Here is an 18375-nt window from a genome sequence, read left to right as displayed (position 1 = left end):
AATCGTGCACACATGACCTCAGCGCGCACAACGTGAAGCTGTCATACTTCGTGCTGCGTCTTCTTTTCTCCACATTTCATGGGCGCTTTCGCGATGGCGTCGACAGTTTACCACCCGAAATATGCGTCGCTTTGACCTCCCTCCTCACCTTGAACACTGTGCTAACGCTGACACCAAGCATCTTGAGTTTGTAATGGTTGCGATAAATGCATTGTTTTATATAAGTGCTTTTTCAAGAACAACTGATTCATTTTAAGCTCGGATAAAGAGTAATAAATGTGCCATGTACATGTAAACAAGCGCAAAAGCCACGCAGAGCTGCTCTTTCTACTTTTGTCACTGAATGATATCTAAAGAGCAGACGACAGGCAGCGTTGTGGAAGGAACGGGGTTATTTTTCTGTCGCGATCCGGCACATGAGAGCTCTACTAAACCAGTCATCAAAATACAGAAGTCTTTATTCATACCGAGAACTGCGCGTTTCAGAAGTACGATTTTTTGAGCGGGATTATTTTAGTCGCGGAGGCAATCGGCTGTAGCGCTACCGTCATATGGGCGGGCCCTCCCCTTCTTTCTAAAGTTGTACGCGCCCAAAGCAGGGTATGCTGCCGCTTAAAAGGCGACAGGGCAGTGACAACGGCGTTAGCTGTGCTAAAGACGCCGGCGATGTGCTTCCCTCCCGGCAGTTCATGATAGCGGTATGCACATACACATTGTTTTATTGATCACTTAATTACCATTATATATATACAAGGTGTCTCAAATTACTTCAACCATAGACATATTTACGGAGTGGGCACTAGGTACGCCTGAGCAGAACTGGAACACTCCCAGGGCTAACCTTCTATAGGCATACACAAATACTAGGGATATACGAATAGGCATTTTTGAAACCAAATTAAACGCGAATCTAATAGTGCCAAAAGTAAGTTATATTCATTAGCAAATACTTCTTAATAGCTTTCGAATCAACATCATTTTTAGTAAAGGGGAAATGAGACATCCACCCAATCGTAGCAATTACTACAAAGGAACCCCATACGGATTCCTCGAAAGAAAAGCTTCGCAGTTCAAGAAAAATTCGTCCTAGTCAGGGACTCGAACCCGGGACCACCGCCTTTCTGGAGCAGCCACTCCATTTGAGCTAACCAGGCGGCTAACAGATAGCAGGGCGAAGTCAAATTTATCAACAACTCCAAGCAAAGACAAGTGTTTGACGCAATAGTTCTGCGGAAACCCGCAAGGTGGAGGGAAGTAATTAATAAAAGGGAAATGAGACATCCACCCAATTGTAGCAATTGCTACAAAGGAAACCCATATGGGTTCCTTGAAAGAAAAGCCTCGCAGTTCAAGAAAAATTCATCCTGGTCCGGGTCTCAAACCCGGGACCACCGCGTTTCCGGAGCAGCCGCTCCACCATCTGAGCTAACCAGGCGGCTAACGGATGGCAGGGCGAAGTCGAATTTGTCGACAACCCGAAGCAAAGACTAGTGTTTGACGTAATAGTTCTGCGGAAACCCGTAAGGTGGAGGGAAGTAATTAATAAAAGGGACATGAGACATCCACCCAATTGTAGCAATTGGTACAAAGGTAACCCATATGGGTTCCTTGAAAGAAAAGCCTCGCAGTTCAAGAAAAATTCATCCTGGTCCAGGTCTCAAACCCGGGACCACCGCATTTCCGGAGCAGCCGCTCCACCATCTGAGCTAACCAGGCGGCTAACGGATGGCAGGGCGAAGTCGAATTTGTCGACAACTCGAAGCAAAGACAAGTGTTTGACGTAATAGTTCTGCGGAAACCCGCAAGGTGGAGGGAAGTAATTAATAAAAGGGAAATGAGACATCCACCCAATTGTAGCAATTGCTACAAAGGAAACCCATATGGGTTCCTTGAAAGAAAAGCCTAGCAGTTCAAGAAAAATTCATCCTGGTCCGGGTCTCAAACCCGGGACCACCGCCTTTCCGGAGCAGCCGCTCCACCATCTGAGCTAACCAGGCAGCTAACGGATGGCAGGGTGAAGTCGAATTTGTCGACAACTCGAAGCAAAGGCAAGTGTTTGACGTAATAGTTCTGCGCAAACCCGCAAGGTGGAGGGAAGTAATTAATAAAGGGGAAATGAGACATACATCCAATCGTAGCAATTGCTACAAAGGAAACCCATACGCGTTCCTTGAAAGAAAAGCCTCGCAGTTCAAGAAAAATTCGTCCTGGTCCGGGACTTGAACCCGGGACCACCGCCTCTTTGGAGCAGTCGCTCCAACATCTGAGCTATCCGAGTCTCCACCATCTGAGTGGAGTCCCGGACCAGGACGAATTTTTCTTTTACTGCGAGGCTTTTAATTCTTTCGAGGAGCCCATATGGGTTTCCTTTGTAATAATTGCTGCGATTGCTGGATGTCTCATTTACCCTTAATTAATTACTTCCCTCCACCTCCCGGGTTTCCACAGAACTATTACGTCAAATTTATATATCAATTTTCACCATTATTCATCTTAGTATATTCACAACGCTAGCAAGCTTCTGTCATTGTGCGGCACATTATGAAGTACTGTGCATTAAAAGCAGAAATGGAGCATTTGGAACAAATAAGCTATATGTTTGCATGCTCCCAGAATTCTTTGCAGATACAGGAATGAATGCAGTTTAACTGCCTCAGCAATGTATAGCATGCTGTCTGCATAACTTCTTGTGCTTTACATTATATACTGCAGTGCAGGCATGAAATTTATCACATTTTGCTCCAATGTTGTTTGTATGTGCACAGTTGACAATGAATATATTAAGACACCATTCAAAAAATATTAATGTTTACAAAAGTCGACTTGAAGATCAAATGAAATACACAACATTCAGTTTATTTTTGAAGGTTATGAATATTCTCACACCCCTAATGAATATGCCAGAAAGTTTGTGGGAGTGTGGCGGTCAGGTTAAAGCACCAAATGCCTAATGCAAGAAATGTGGGTTTGGCTCCTACCTGAAACAGTTGTCTCTTGTCACTTTAATTTTCTCATTATTTCAGTTGAATGTAACATTTAACTTCTCCTATTCTCTTTTAGGTTGCATAGTAGACTGAATATATCAACGAGAATAAGGAAAACAAAGGGGAACCATTCTTTGTTGCAACCATGTGATGTTAACATTGTGAAGCCTCAAAAAAAAAAGAAAAGTGGAAGTTAACGTTTCATGTAATATCAATGTAGAAATAATAGTGTAAGAGGCAATAAAGAGGGACAAGAATACAGCATGCTACAGGTGGGAACAGAACCCACATTTACCGCATTATGTGTGTGATGATACTATTGAACTACAGTGGCGGACTGTTCTCCTTTACAGTTTCCTGGGTATTTATGTAAAAGATCTATTGTCCTGGGGGTGTGGCTAGCTCTCTCACTCATAGCCTGACAGTGAATGATGTGTTCAACAGCAGGCACAGATGAAGCAAACTGCTATGCTGATCAATGAAATGAAGTGCATGCATACATGAGTTGCCCGTAAAATGTTTTTAGTTTAGTTTGACTTACATTCATCACCACTCACTCTTGTGCACATACACTATATCACTTTCCTAGCCCCTTACTCACACATCATAAACAAATGAGAGTGCATCAGTGAGTCTAGATTCACGAGTGCACACTTGTGTCAAAACTAAAACCCAGCCCAGTGCTGGACTGAGGCTGTACTATATTGGCCATGTATACAACTGCATGTCTTACAGTTTGATTTCAGTTCTGTATGTGATGGGTGCAAAATTTTTTCAATCTGGTTTGTATCTACACGTATGCTGCAAATAACAAATCTCGAGGTTTTAGTGTTGTGTATGATATCACATGACTATTTCATGCATATAGACCAGCAGCTATAAATAAATTGGAGCACCACTATGAAAATGCAACGATCAATTGCCCAGAAGCCTTTTATTATTTTATGCGGCACTGCACTCTCGAACTGAAAATGAATACTTGAAAGTCACCATATCTATGACAACACAGTGAAAACATAAGTATAGGTTTCTCCAGGCAATATACAATTGGGTAACATAAATTACTAAGTAAATCGAAAATCAAGAAAGGGGCTGACAGATGGAATAGCACACTGTGGTATAAAGATTATAAACAGGGATAAGTAGGCGAAAGTTCACATAACTATAGAGCACAAGGCCATAACAATGCAAGCATGATATGTTGCATGTAATTTTGCCATGTAGCAAGACTTTACAAGGGAAATATACAGACCATTATGTTCATGCGCCAGTATGCACACCGAGGAACTCGTAGATCTCTACTTTTGAAAAACAAAAATGAGGTGAAGCATAAAGGCTGGCCTATGTTTAACCGAAAACGTCAGGACTGAAACATGAATAAAGGCTGAAAATGTGCAAGGGTCATTTATCAACATTGATTATCACCACATAAGAAGTGTGCAAGAATCCTGATACAGAGGATGAGAAACTTTTGTAGGATGCCATCATACAACAACAGTGTCCTACCTTAAAACTAAAAAAAAGAAGGCATTTGTACCGTGTGCTCTTATAGCTAGCTTCTAGAGAGATCGCTTCACCTCAATTATCACTTCTGCCTCATCTTTTAAGCACTTATAATGCTCTCATGTTCTTGTGCAACAGAACAGAAAGGATTCATTAGGTGTGAACTTTCCCTACTAAAGGAGATAGAGCAAAATTTTGCACATTAGTGAAGCCAGGCTGTTCATTGTCCTGTCAAGGACAGAGAACAGCACTGGTCAAGCACAATTCCCTGTCAAGAATAAACAAGCATACCAGATGCTTATAAGATTCTGCCATTTCAGTTAAGCTATTTTTGCATTAACCTGTGAAAACTGCATCAGCTCTAGAATGAATCCAGCAATTGCTGTGCATCAATGAGCAATAGTTATTGATTTGGCTCTTCAATTCCATAACCAGCATGACTGCATTGAAAGCATCTGCGCCAGCTAAGTACCATTTATTAACATAAGGAATCATCCCCATGGACCTACACAAGTTCAGCACGATTCTCCTTCATACTGTTTTCCTTGAAATGCAAAAACATATCAGTATAGGACTTGAAGTGTCACCTTTGTTTCCAAAGTAGTAGTGCCATCTCCCTTTTGATGCTCCAGAGGCATTGCCCAATATATGGTGTGATTACTCCACCAGTTGTGTTGATTCCTGTCGCACATCCCATTCCCTTTCATGGGTGATTATACAATTGGATTTGACTATGACCTTTGTACAAGCTACCCAGGACTAGCAAACGTTAAAAAAAAGGCATTTGTTTTGTGTGCTCTTATGGCTGGCTTCTTTGACGCTGCACATTAATCAAACCTGTACATATAGAATTAAACATAAAGAACAGATACTTCAGCTGCAATTATCACAAGGAAATATATTACAGTACAGATTAATGTAATCAAGCATAATTCAGAGGTAAGTGCGTCATGCTGTGCAGTACAACAAAATACTACATGCAATTATACAACTCTCAAACATCTAAGCATGAGGCAGTCAGTCACCACATAATATAAATGGCATTTTGTAAGCATAATAATGACAACAGAGTAGCACTATGTTTTAGAGCACTGCTTGCTATCTTTTACTGCCCTGGTTTTGCTCATTGATCATACAATACTGTGTACACCTATTTGTCATATTGCCATATAGGAATATGAAGTATAGTTCGTGCCACCATTTTGTCACACACTGCTTGTAAACTCTTATATTTGCACATCATAGTTAAGTGGAATAGAGCTACATTTCAACAGGAGTTATAGTTTGGCAACACCACACGACAGACAACTGTAGAATGATACAAAGTATTTCTAACGAGAACGAACACCTCAAGGAACCCCAAAAGCTTCTAGAACATCCACTTACAAGTGAAAAACACATAGTCAACATTTACAACATGGACTAGCTGTTTCACATTCTGAAGACGTTCATAAGTGGCACTTTGTATATAAGATAAATAATAACAAGAACTAATCTAGAGAACTTCAAGATATCAAAGGAGAGCTCTGCTTCACAATTTGTATATTTCACACTGCAGCAGAACGCGGTCTGAAATAACCTTTGGTCAGCCCGACAAATAAATTACACTGTGAGGAGCTATTAATTTTTGTATTGGTATGGAAAACATCAAACTACGAAAGGTTAAAGGTAGCATGAAAGCAGTGCGTGGTTCTCTTACGTCACGCTCAATTATGCATCCCTAACCCGCCGTGGTGGCTCAGTGGCTATGGTGTTGGGCTGCTGAGCACGAGATCGCGGGATCGAATCCCGGCCACGGCGGCCGCATTTTGATGGGGGCGAAATGCGAAAACACCCGTGTGCTTAGATTTAGGTGCACGTTAAAGAACCCCAGGTGGTCAAAATTTCCGGAGTCCTCCACTACGGCGTGCCTCATAATCAGAAAGTGGTTTTGGCACGTAAAACCCCAAATATTATTATTATTATTATGCATCCCTTACATAATGATGATGTATAAGAGAGTTAGTATAAAACAAGCATAAGGAATTTGTGGGATACAAAGGGAAAAAATATGTTGCATTCAAAATGACATATGCTGACGTAAAAGGGCAATCAAATTTTTGCAATTTGATTATGAAGGAAACTATCTGTAATTAAAAAAAAGAAAAGAAATAACATATATTTTAGATAATTCTTCATGCGGATGCACTTCTCTCACTTGCCTGGAATGTTTCTGATACCTTGCAAAAGAACATTATTCTTTCTCATCAAAGATTTGCTCCATGGCAGTTTTCAGTGCACGATCGAACATTGTTCCCTTGATGTATTTTTCACATTTGGTAACAGAAAAAAAAACACTCACTGCTGTACGCATCCTTCTTCTTCTTCCTTCTTTGCTAAAGAACTCTCTCATGATCTCGTACTCAAGCTTGAAATTGGGGATGGATGCCACATTTAAGTGACTGATGCAGAACATTGGCAGAACTGGAACTCTTAATAAAGCGACCATGTTTGGCTAGATGGATAAGCTGATCAAAGGATATCAGGAGACCAGTGTCTGACTTTTGATTATAGTCAAGTTGCGAAACCTTTTTATTATGCCATGTATCACAGATACTTTGAACCTTCAAACAGATTCTAGCACTAGGTTATCATGTAGACAGCACAGAAATATGGACTGACTGTCACTCAAGCAAATGCATTTGTTTATAGATGTAGCGCTTAAGATGCAACAATCACCAGCACTCTGAACTTCCACGAACTGTACCATACGATCTTGAGGAAGACCCGCAAAAAGTTTCCGTTTCACACTCAGAATTTCTATATGAACATTAATTTCATCATGTCCAGTGCCTGTGCATTCCGAAAGAACAATTCGCAAAATGCGGCCAAAGATCCCATTGCTATATACATAAGAGTTCTTTCTTCTGGGTTTGTCCAAGCGGCAAGTGCAAAATGTAAGTGCTCCGATAGCAATTTTTTGGTATTCAAATTCATTTCCTCTCTGCTCTCCTTTCCCTATTAGCAAAACACAGTCCATTTTTACAACATTTTGTCGAAGACTGTAACCTTTCACTAAGCACTTAAAAGCAGAGTTTTATGTCATGGCGTGCATTCTGTATTGAATTCTCTGCCCAAAGCTTTGAGAGTGCTTGAAGTATGCAGAATTTGTGAACAATTTGAAAGTTGGCATAACGAGTCCCCTTAACAAATTTTGCAAGGGTACCATTCATAGCTTCAAATGGAAAAAGAGAATATCCCCACAGTGGACCCCAATTTTTCACACTTTCAACAAGGTGCAGAAGGAGGTGCGAATTGTAAGTCATATATTCTGTCCCATACAACTTTTCATACTCTTGGAGAAATTTTGTCATGTCTTTCTGAATTAACACAAGTTGATCCATGGAAACTGTTGGCCCGAGAAGGTAGTGCATCATACCTACGAAGCGCATCCAATTACAGTATTCTTTTTGTGGAATGTAATCCTTGAGTACAATTGGTGAGTAATATAGGAGCCAATTTCGCCACTCAGCTGCTTTCCAGTCTTTGATATCCAAAAGGGATCTCGGGAGCCTTGAAATTTCCCATGTTGGGGTAAGTGAAAGAAAGAAGCTGTTGGCATCATTCAATTCCTGACGCAGTCTGAATGAACGGCAGCGTCCTGACTTAAGCCACATGAACATTGTTGCTCTTACAAACCCAGAACAGACAGCGTGCATGTAGTCTACAACAAATCCAGCTCCAAATGAAAAAAAAATGTAAGTAGACTCAACACACTTGGTCCTCGTATGCCACAGCTCGGGCTTTGTTCATGTTTGGCTTTCTGGGCATGGTAGTCAAAAGACTTGCTAGTCCTCAGCTTCACTGCTGATTCGCTAGGTGGGTATACACGACACTATCCCCTTCGTTTCTTCACGACCACTCCAGGCTCCTCACACCATGCACAACCGTTTAGCCCATTAAATTGGCTCATGTTCATTATGCTGCACCTTGCAACACTGTCGACAGTACATGGCCCTGGGAAAACATTTGTTCTGCACTCAATGCCATTTTTGTCTGACCATATCAGACCATCACATGAAAGGCGATTCATGGCCTTCACAAAGGGAAGCAAGAAACAATTCATGTCTGGCTTTCGGCTGTCGACCCACAGTCCAGCTAAAAGTAAATTGCGGACACGCTGTTTGTATGGCAGCTCATTTACCATAACAAAAAGAGGCCACATGCTAACTTTGGAGCTCTCAAATAATGGCACCCCATCAGTGTTAAATGTCAGTGTGATATCACCTGATGTAATGGGCAGCCTATGGTAAAGCATACTTTGCGTTATGTCAGCAACATCATAAACCAAGGCAGCTGATTCTTTTTTAAGAGCAGATGAGATCAATAGCTCACGCAGTTGGGTCTCCAAATCTAAAACCAGAAAGAAAGATGATGCCTTCGTCAGTGCCTGAGTGGTATGATCGGAATGACACTTTGGACAAGACACCTCTGCTGTGTCCGTCAGTTCTCCAAGATAGCTTGTACAGTTGGTGCAGTAAAAATGCTGTACGTACATCTTCTCAGCACCACAGAAATGCTGAAAGAAAGAATACTTTGACCTTGGGTAGGAGGTTCCCGCTGGCAAGTGGGCAGCAATGAGCTGCACCAGGCTTTCAGTCGCTTCCTTTGAGCAGCCATGTCGTAGGCTATGTGCCATCACCATCAAGAAGCTCTCTGCTTTGGTCAGCTTTGCTCCAGCAAACAAAGGTTCTTCCTAAGAAGGGACGAATGGCAATGTAACATAAAATGGTATTGCGACAATGATACATATGCATTATAATTAAGAAAGCCTTACTTTTCTAGTTAGCAAATTGGAATAAGATTGATATTATGGGAACGGGGTGTATGTGTCACTCGCTTAACTGTTTATGAAAATATCTACACTAGCTCGTTTCCCTGCCTTTCTTCCCCTTCTTCCTCCTCCTTGTAAAGGAAAGATAGGAATGGACGGTGTACAGACATAAAAAAAAACTTAATAATCCCTATAATGAAACACACAAGAACAGTTTCACAAATCTAAGAGGACGTGGTACTCTCACTGTTTCTTATTGGAAGCAGTGCTAGTGACAAAAATTTTACATTAGCCAACTGCACCCTTATTTGAAGGTATGAATCTGGTTTTCGTACACCTCCATCCTCCTTCTATATTATCTTCCTGAAAGTAACATAAAGGTCTCTTAAATTGACCATGCATTTGTAAAATTATATATAGCACCTATACTTTCTCTGACAACTTTGGTTGCTCTGTAGTAGATTAGTTCGGCTGGTCTAGATATACCTCAATGTATACAGTTTAATGTTATATATAATCAGATTTTATCTCACCTGTATATAGGTCAAATATAGAAGCGCACAGGAAAAAATAACGCGACTTTAGAAGGCCGGTCCCGCGTTCGAAATGTCAGTAAAGTTAAGAAAAAAAATTAAAATATGGGGTTTTACGTGCCAAAACGACTTTTCGATTATGAGGCGCGCGCCGTAGTGGGAGACTCCGGAAATCTGGACCACCTGGGGCTCTGTAACGTGCACCTAGATCTAAGTACAAGGTGTTTTCGCCCCCATTGAAATGCGGCCGCCGTGGCCGGGATTCGATCCCGCGACCTCGTGCGTAGCAGCCCAACACGTACCATAGCCACTAAGCAACTGAATCATTGCTGGATCCTGTGATATTCAGCGCTTCACAGAATGTGTGTGTGTGTGTGTGTGTGTGTGTGTGTGTGTGTGTGTGCGTGCGTGCGTGCGTGTGCGTGTGTTTTGGCAAACGTTTATCAAGCGTAATTGATCGTGCCGACTTGTTTACATACCTAATAAATCGCCAGACACATGGTAAGAGAACATTATCAGGTGTAGGAAGGCGCGGAGAATTAGTATATGTTGTTTAAGCTGTTAATTTTTATAACGATCGATAGTGCTTCCCTTAAAGATAAATCTTGATAATAAACACTCAACAATAGCGCACGCGCGAAGCGCCCAGTGAAGTGCTCACCAGTTCAGATTTCCAGTTGTCTGAAGATGCCCCATCGTAAGAGCGGCCAGTTTCACATTCAGTTTCGTCAGGCTCGGTATTGTCAGACGATACTTCGGACGAATCGCTTGAACTTTGCTCATGCAGAGATTCTAAATCGCTGTCTTTGGGACCTACAGTGCCTTCTTGACTTTCGGGTGCGATCTCATCAGTGGAGCTAGGAATGTTATCTGAGTACTTCTCGCTACTGCTTTCACAGGAGCTGTCTTCACTTGAACTCCAAACATGCGCGGAAGTAGACGGCCCAGTCGGTAGAGCTCGGCGTTTAAAGCGATATTTTGACCGGCGAGGAACTTCTGCTGCGGGGTCCCAGAGGTACTTGCTATAGTGTCTCTTCGGAGGCATCGTGAGAGCAAAGCAAGGGCGACAGACGTTGTTTAATTAGACATGGAACAACGACATGCACGCTTCCAATCTATCCGAAACTACTGTGGTAGCAAGTAACATCCGAAACCAGAGTTTCAGAAATGTGCAGCGCCGCATTATAGTAACAGACGCAATTAACATAAACAAAATGAATTATAGTTTAAACTAAGCACTTTTTGATATTTAATATTTTACAAAACTCAATATTATATTTTATAACGTTAGTTAAAAAGCAAAAGTAAGAACATACGAGCAAACCGCTCATCAGCAGTTGCGTATGCGCTGAACTCCGCTTGAAGTCATCCCGCCAAAACCAACCGGTGCGGTGCTCAGCTACTTGTTCCCTTGGCTGCTGAAATGACTCACATCCTAGTGAAATGGTTTTCTGAGGACAAATGGGATGTCTATCCCATTAAATCGTTGGCCGATCCAGCTGTAGGGCTGCGGCTTTTAAGTGACCAGGACGCATTTAAGGAATTGCGCGGCACTGTCCACGACGTACGCTGGAGTGCAAATGAAGAGGCAGCGCCGGCAGAACTTCTATATATAGGTAAGTAGTACCAACGTTCCAAAGTGTACATTTTCTTTTGGTACTTTGCCTGTATTATTACGGTACTAAGTGCCTGGTGCGGCGCTTATTTCAGGTGAGCCAAGGTACCTAGAACGCAAGCGCGCCAAGCTGGCCGCAGGTGCCCCTATCGCCGGTACCCCACCTGCAGCAGTAGATGACGAGGCAGCGACCGCTTCTCGCGTGCCTGTAAGTTGTGCACTGCATCATATAATGTGCTACCGTATCTCATAGTGCATGACCCAATTCAAACAGCAAGCACTAGATACAGCAACCGTGCCGCGAGACGCGTCATCCCCGCTTGTGCTCCTGACAGTCGTAACGAAACTTTGGCTGTGCAATGTTCAGTTTGTCATCTGCTGTCAGCCTGTAAAGGAAAGCTAGGCTGAACTTGAAATATTCGTGGTATGTGAAACTCTTAAGGTCGGCTGGAAGTTCCATTTCACAGTTTTCTCTTATCGGAGCATTAAGGTCATGTGCATAAAGCTGCAGTAGTACATTGTCATCTTCCGCCAGCATTGTCATGTGCATAAAGCTGCAGTAGTACATTGACATCGAGTTTGTGACTGGGAAAAAAAAAAGTTTTTTTCTTTCAAAAGCTAGTGTAAACTGCGGCACCTATGGTGTGCTCTGACAGGGAATATTGTTGCGGACAGAAAAGTGTATGACAATATTACTTCAGGAATACTTTACCACTTTGATTAAAGTATAACAGTAGTGGAATTACAGGGTCAACGAGTGGTATGACATGACATGGTCTCAATATCTTGTATAGTTATTAATCTTTAGTTTTCATTTAACCTCAATTAGCAATTTGAATCACAGCGTAAACTGCACTTGCAACGAATTCCTCATAATTCCATCAATGAGCTTATTGGTTTATTAATTTTGCATCAAGTTTACTGGTTCATGTCGATTACTTTTTGTACGCAAATGTGCATACAGTGAGGTAGCTAAGCAGGACGTATGGCATGTGTTTGTTTTACATTCCAATCATAGACAGTGCCACTTAAAGCATCAAAACACACTGAACAGGTCAGGCATTATCTAGAATGTATTCAATCAGTAATGGTGCTCGTATTTCTGTATGCGTTCCACCTACCCTGGTAGAAATTAATTCACAAATGTGCCTATTCATCTCAGAGGCCACCTATGTTTTGCTCTGCAAATTTTTTTGCTCCTTGCTTGCTTAGTGGTTTGCCAAGTGGTGATTTAAACGGGGGTTTTCAGGAAGATCGAGGCTTGCAGTGATCAACAGGGGTTTGAATAAGGGATGTCTCTGGAGGCAACAATTCGAACAGGGTCCTTCCTCTGGGCAAAGCAGTGGCTGTCCTAATGAAGACTTCTCCAAATGTTGACTCGAGACATCCCTTGTTTGACCACTAGTAAATGGCGATGCAACTCGCTTGGGATATACGTGCAGAAATGCAGGTGACCACACCCGATTATCTGCTGGCTGCCAACAAAAACAACATAACACTGAGGACAGTGAACAGCAGCAAAAAGATACAAGCTATCTTGACACCGGGTGTCAACAAAAGACGTCATTAATGCAGCATGTAGCATGCATCTTGCAAGCTCTAGTCATTGTCGATATCTGTACAACAACCATAGAAAATTAGACTTGTCAGAAAAAAGCCCTAAGACAAAGTGCAACTGAGCCTACATGTACTTGCAGTATTCTCTTTAATTTAGATGGCTGGTAGTGGCTTATGGTGTATTAAAGGGACACTAAAGGAAATTATGAGGCTAACGTGGACTGTTTAAATATCGCTCCAGAAACCTGGCAACGCTTGTTTTATATCAAGTAAAGACTTAATTTACAAGATTGTGTCTCAACGATCGAAAAACCTTCATCACAATTCAAATCTCCTGCCACCCAAACAGGGAAGTGATAACATTGCACATGTCATCATTGCCCTTTGCTGTAGTTGGTAAGTAAAACAGCGCCCGACAAACGGCTTTTTTTTCACTAAATAGAAATGTGCGGCCACAGAGAAACCGAGCCAAGACCTAGCGGTGGATTCGCCACTGAAGCTACTTTTGATCGAGTGGTGTGGACCATGTGGGTATCCCACGACATCACATTGAAGCGGAATTATCTGCTACTTGCAGTATGTACGAGTTTTGCGAGGTACTTGCAGTATGTACGAGTTTTGCGAGGAAGCAAATCCAGTGCAGCACTACACATTAATGGAACTACTGAAACAGGAAGGCGCAGGCACTGTAAAGTCAAGCAAAAACAATCTTTTGACCACCCATGTAATTGTAAAGGGTAATGTCAATGAATTTTTTTCTAAAAATTAGATAGAACTGGACAAGTAACATTTTATTTCCTCTTATCATGCAATACAATGATGTTTTTGTAATGAGTGGTTGAGTACTAGTGACAAAATTTGGGTGAGGAGTGCCTTTATCATCAGGCAAGTACTTGAATGTCCCAGGGGAGTGTAATCGTGTCTGCATTTACTTCAATTTCTCGATTACTAAGACCTTGTTTGCGATAATATTGACACATTAGATATTCTTAAGCACTAATCTATCACATTAGCTTGCCTTTAGTGTCCCTTTAAACACACAGGGGTGACATGCAAAAGAAGAGCAAAGAGTGCTGCTATTAAAGGTGGAGTCTGCCTCGCACCCTGCATCAGGGATGCTGCTTGTGCATGGACTGCTATCCTGTTCATTATATTATGTCTGATGCATATTAACTGTTTTTGCTATGTGACTATTCTGACCATTATGTGTAGCTTCATGAAATTACATATTCGAATTTATTGTAAAATATAACTTTTTAAATTATAGGACACACCATGCTGCACATGCTTGAAGCGCGTGCAGGAGCTCGAAGAACAAAATGAATTCCTAAAAAAGTGCATTGACTTGTCCGCACTCACGAAAGGTAAGTAATTTGATGAACATTTGCTTACATATATTACGTGTACATGATAAGGGCTGCTTGTAGCTAGAAGGCATATGTGTGTTTGTTCAGTAGCTTGCTGTCATAGTATGGAAACTGCATGTCTTACCCATTGGAAAAATATTTGGAGGTTTTTGTAGTTGGGCTGGTCTTTCTACGATTTCCTTGAAGCAGCTATAAATGTGCAAAGACATGGTTGTCTATTCTCATTTTACCATTAGAATAGGGGAGTCAATGTGAGCAAAAAGACAGAAAGGGACTTGATTGCACATTTTAACCTGAAATTTCAGTTGAAATCGTTGCCGCTAAGTCCCTCTTATCGACAACGGCCACTACTTTGTCATGGCTTGTGTGACATCAAGAAATGCAGGGCTGCTCCTGTGTCATCTGTTTTGAAAGATTCCAAAGCCATGTGCATGCCATGTTGAATTGTTTTTGATATACACACTCGCACGTAACAACAGCCAGGTTGTGGCCAGTATTTTACGTGAGAAAAACTCGCAAACGAGAGAATGCCTGCAGAAACTATTTTGGGCTGACTGCTGAGATGCACACTGGGAAGTAAAATGGCACAATACCACTCACATTTACCATTCAGAATGCACTTAGTTTTGTCACCTGTCATTGCGGTCAGGTTGCTATATGGTTCAAATGTGATATGAGAAATTTTATAGGCAAATCTGCTATTGCACTGAATGTGGTCTGATTGTGCCAGCTTGTTCTGGACGCATATTGTTAAGCAGCACTGGCATCTGCGTCCTGCATTATCAACTCCGTAAACGTCTTGCTTCACTTCTGCGTATTTGAAATGCAAGGCAACGGCGAATACGTGAAAACCCATAGCAGTGAATCAAGACATCCACCATGAGGCTCTCCGATTAGTGACTGGGTTATCTAAACACACTTGTGCAGAGGAGCTCTACCGTCTCTCAGGAATCGCCAAACTCCAGGACACTATTAATGCTAGAGCAGATGTCACATGCATTGTTGGGAGTTTCCCCAGGACCGGCCGAGTGCTGCTCACTTTTGATGGGTTGAACATGGCTTTCTTGCCAAGCAGCAGTGTTCCCCTTTTTACCTAGATACCACCATAGCAAAAGAAGCAGCTGTGATGTCGCAGGGCATTAACTAGATGGCAGAGAAGAATGAGCAGGTTGAGCCACATAGTTGACTGAGACCTTGGGGTGGTATATACAGATGTGTCTAGAGACCCCATGTTTCGTATATCTGCCCTTGGCTTCATAGCTCCATTTCTTACTGGCACGCAGCTATACTGTCAGTCACCACACGTGACGACAAGCTCTTTCAAATTGCAGGCAAAATACTGGGCCTTGAAAGCACTGCTACCCTTTGCAGAGCATCAGCCACAAGATCTGCGGCAGTATACAGTGTACATAGACCGAGTAGAGGGTGTGAAACCTTTGACTGGCCCACCAGTGAAACATTTGTCGCATCATGTTCTCATCACATCAAGCTTTTGGCGAGAACCCTGTAGTGCAGGCCTGGCGGGCCCAATACAGTTGAGCCCACTTATAACGACACCGGTTTTAACAATATATCGGTTATAACGATGAGAAGCTGCTGCACCGTCGACTTTTGTATGTTTTCCATAGTGAAATAATGTGCTTGCTACAATGCTCCGACGGCACATTATCGGTTATAACGATGAAGTCTGGCTGCTGGGTGTCCGAGCCGAAAGGTAGTGAAGTGCGAAGTCCTTGAAAATAAAAAAAAGAAAACTTGAAATTCGAGCCGCTGCACGATAGGCCGCTGCTTGAACAGCTGCCGCGCGCTCATTTTCCAGCCATCTCCGCGCGGCTCTTTTCCATCACCCTTCCACTCCTCAGAACACGAATGGGCTGCAATCATAGCTCTATGGCGCCCTACCCTCCGAAACACAATCGGACAGCGCCAACTGCCCCGCAAGCTGATTGCGCTGAACCGTGGTCTCGCACTAGACATTCATTTGAGGGATTGCCAGCCGTTTGTGTACAGACCTGAGTAAGAACGGGCATAAGAGAGAAAATCTTGAGGATTTTGCTCCTTGAATGTATGAGTCTGCCTAGGCACTACGAAGGAGGTTTCTTAAAGCATGTTGTATGCATTTGTCCTCTAGACATGCCGGCATTGCAGAGTGCGTTCAAGTTAGTTTACGCTCCGCCACTGGCTGCCTGCGCCGTGAGCCAGTGGGCACGGACGCCCTATTTGGTGATGCGCTGTCTCTGAAGGGGCGAGGGTGTGACTGGTATTGTATAAGTCGTGGGTCGCTTTGTTGTCGCAAAGCGACGACAGATTGGATTTTTACAAGCACTGCTCCAGGTGGGCACATGTAACCGGCAAACGGAGGTCTCAGGAGAGCACCTGAGGTTATGATAAAGCAGGGGGCGCAGGGCCGCGGAGGCCGAAGCGTGCCACGGGTTGTTCGCAATAAGAAGTGGCTGTCCACGATAGCGGACAGCCAATTTTTTATGCGAACACCCCTGGCACACTTTGGCCTTCGCATCTGGTGCCTTTAATCTGCAAAGCCATATCATTTAAAACCCACAATTTAAATATGGAGGGCGTCACCTGGGTAATTGGAGATTTCAAGGAGATGCCTTCATTCTGCAGTGGACGTCTCAGGCCGATGAAAAATTGCAGTTCTGGGCAATTTCCTCATCTCGACAATGCATGATGTCTACACGGACTCCTCTCCTTGTTGCTTGCGATAGAATATAATAGAAAAACTTGAAGCTCTCCTACATCTCATTAGGTTTTGGGTCATAATCATTTAACGTACCTACAACTTCGTTGTAGCTGAGCGAGTTCGGCTTACACAGTGCTACTTTTCCACACAAGACTTCTATCGTCTTAGACCCCAGCACCGCTACCAACAACGCTCTCTTCTTGGCATCATCGGTAACTTCACTTGCTTCAAAATGCGCCTCAACCTTTACCAGATAAGCTTGCCACTTATCTGTTTCTTGGTAAAAATCCTATAGCCTTTGTGCCATGGTTGTCAAAGAGTTCGTCGCACAGCTGCTGCATCTCGGCACTAGTGTCTTGTTGGTGTCTTCTGTGGGCAGCTGCGGCTTTCCTTGGTTGCTCGTCGCCACTGTTAATTTGGCGATTGTCACACTGCCTCTGACAAGAGCTAGTCGGTCTCACCAAACAGAACAAATTGTTATTTTCAGCAGAGACTACACAAACCAAAGAGGGAAAGGGCAGGGGAGAAAACAAATGAGGGAAGGGCGCATGCACGCTCCACAGTTGTGCTTATCACTGGAAGTGCATGCACTGTAACATGCAGAACGACAGAAAGCTGAGCTAGTTGGTAAGGATTCATTATGCAAAAAAGACAGGACATGCAGACAGGACACAAGAGTAGAGAAGTGGACGACACGAACGCCGACTATCAACTGAAGGGAGCACTGAGGCGAAAAAAGAAAGACACAAAACTCATCTGCGCATGCTCAGGAAAGGTAACACCACGTGTCAGTCGGGTACAGGTGCTGGTCTACATGAGAGATAACTGTTAAGGCACTTAATCTCTTCCTTATGTAAAGTAATCGAAGGCTGACTTACGCACGCACTTCCACCATTATAGATATGCCATGCATCTACCATAAGACGCGTATCTTCATTCTTATGCCTGTACATAATCGCGCATTCATCTAACCCTTGCGCGCAGTTACAATCCCGGCAATGTAGCGAAAGATTAGAAGGCGATCCACCGGTTAACGACCTTTTATGTTCCATTAGCCTCTGATTGATACACCGTCCCGTTTGCCCTACGTAGGACTGGCCACAGCTAAGGGGAATTTTATAAACCACACCCACACGACAGTCAGTAAAACTGTTGTCCTTATTGTGCTTCACTGGACAAATATCTGTTCGTTTTTTTGCCTTTTACCCGCTCCTTTTTATTTCTGTACGGCAGCGCATATCTTACCTAGCTTATTGGGAGCAGTGAAAGCAACATTAACATCATATCTACTTGCGACTTTTT

The sequence above is a fragment of the Dermacentor variabilis genome, unplaced genomic scaffold, assembly GCF_050947875.1.
Source record: "Dermacentor variabilis isolate Ectoservices unplaced genomic scaffold, ASM5094787v1 scaffold_13, whole genome shotgun sequence".
NCBI lineage: Eukaryota > Metazoa > Arthropoda > Arachnida > Ixodida > Ixodidae > Dermacentor > Dermacentor variabilis.
Note: the sequence above shows the minus strand (reverse complement) of the source record.